Below are 2,574 nucleotides of genomic sequence, written 5' to 3' on the forward strand. Positions count from 1 at the left end.
CTGGGGTAGGACACATTTTAAGAATCACATTCTAAAAACCACCCTGCTAATTTCTTTCCCAATAAATTTCTCCTATCTTTGGGCTGTACCCACTACCCCCCAACAGATCTTTCTTCTTGTAATTTTTTTTCTGTATAAACACACACACACACACACACACATGCACATACACCTCACTGGACTTTCTCCTAAATCTGGAATTCTTTTCCTATAAATATAGGGACAGGCAGTATAAGGGAAAAGCTCTTGAGTGGAAGGAACACGGTGCTGGCATGCAGAGGGCAGTGCATGTTTACACAGGTGCAAATAGCACTAGGTGCACATATCATTTCCTTGTGTTTTCTTCTAGTTAAACTTTATACTCAGTTGCAACTGCTGTCTGGAATGGGAAATTTTAAACTTCATCTAAAGAAGCATGAGTCAGTCTTTGTTGGAATGAGTAAGTAGGAAAAGAGCAATCTACTACCTTACTAACTTAACTGGGGACATGCTCTTGGCAGTATGCTTTTACAACACAATTATTCTGATTCTACATGATCTACTTTTTTTTTTCTTAAAGAACCAATGAGTAAAGTTTTGATCTTCATTTACTTTAATGTTTAAATTAGACCTTAAGTGACAGAAAATTTACCAAGTGTATAACTTAGTAAAAGATTGCAGATTTTTTTTTTCAGAAGGGGGGCAGTGTTTCCAAGAGTAACCTGAGAAGCAATACCATTTAACAGAATTACTCCTTTAAAATGCATTCAAGTCGTTATGTTTATGCTAGTCATTATACAGGAAAGATTGCTATTTTTAGCCACCAAGTAGGCTCAAAGTGGAGAAGGAAATGGCAACCCACTCCAGTGTTCTTGCCTGGAGAATCCCAGGGACGGGGGAACCTGGTGGGCTGCCGTCTATGGGGTTGCACAGAGTTGGACATGACTGAAGCGACTTAGCAGCAGCAGCAGCAGCAGGTTCAAAGTATTTTCCAACTTGTCCTTCAATATCTCAGATCTCCTTTATATTTCTATGATCTGTACTGCATTTAATTCTTGACCTATGTGATATTAAAAATACTTCCATCTAGGTTATCACACTTATAGGTGACAGTACATGCTAAAATGTCAGAAGAGCAATTATTGGATTAGTGGACTTCACTCCCAAAAGGCCAAACCTACCTAAATAACTGCACTTTCTTGAAAATGCAACTGGTATAAAAAGTCTCAATGGAACACAAAAGAACTGTAATCAATGTGATGATGCTTACCTGCTGTGATTTCATTGGATGTTTTCATCATGTGTATGGCCTCACTGGATATTAACCCCAGGGCACCTTTTGATTGTATACTGGTAATCTTTGGTTGGTATTGCATATATTCTTACCATTAGTCATTAAACCATTTGAGTGTTACCTCTGGTAATTATGATCAAAGATTTAAAAGACTTGACAGGGAAAATATCAGCAGTCACATGTCCCAAGAAAAATAGCTTTATGCTCTTCTCCAGGGAGGGCAGCAGGGACCCTGGTGCATTAGGCAGTGTTAGTAATGGACAATCATCTCTATGATGCCTCCAATTGTTGTGACTCAAAACATTCTATCAATATGTCATAGTGTTAATATAACCATGTCAAGATTTCTATCATGTCCTTTTTATCTTACCACCCTTCCATCACTGGCAGAGCTGAAGTTTTGGAAAATTACCATAATTATGCAGGATAACATCATATTAGCAAGTACAAATCAGAAACAAAGAAACAGTACGGTGGAAATCGTTTTATGTTCAGCTTCATGATGTAGCCAAGAAACTTTCCCAGGAACCGTAGTCTGAAATATAAAGTGTAAAGGACTCTAAACAAATACACAAAAGGAATACTTTAGACCTGAAAGATAATAAAACATATCCATAATAAGTGGAAAAGGAAATAGTAATCCACTTAAATATCCTTGCCTGGAAAATATCATGGATAGAGGAGCCTGGCGGGCTACAGTCCATTGGATCACAAGTGTCAGACACGACTTAGAGACTAAACAACAACAATTCATAATAAGAGCTATTATTATTATCATTCCCAGTGTCATGCATGAATTTTCTCATTTATAACTTGCAACAACTCTAGAAAGTTGGTTCTAAAGATAAGGAAATCGGGCTTTGGGAGTTTATTTGCCCAAAATTACGTAGGTACTAAACAGTAAAACCATTGTTTGAACTTAGGGATAAATGATTCTAGAGAACAAGCTTCTGAACCCTACAGTATGCTTCCTATCCATTGGTCAGAACAAGAAAGTAAGATGAGAGGCTATGCCCAGGCTTGTTGCTGGAGAGTATCATCAAGTCACAATCTTGATCCCAAGAGATTATCACCAAGTTAGCAGGACCCACAAGAAGAATGTATGAACCAGGGTCCCATTCTCAGCAGGGACTCCTGCTTGGTCTAATACTCTGCTGTTGCCATCTTGAAGTACTATGTTTGAACGAGGGGTTCCGTATTTTCATTTTGCACTGGGCATTGCAAACTATGGCGTGGTCTTGGCTCATGCAGTTGGCAATTTTTAGCCTTCAGAACTAATGGAAGTGACTGCAGTTACAAGG

The sequence above is a fragment of the Muntiacus reevesi genome, chromosome 6, assembly GCF_963930625.1.
Source record: "Muntiacus reevesi chromosome 6, mMunRee1.1, whole genome shotgun sequence".
Taxonomy (NCBI): Eukaryota; Metazoa; Chordata; class Mammalia; order Artiodactyla; family Cervidae; genus Muntiacus; species Muntiacus reevesi.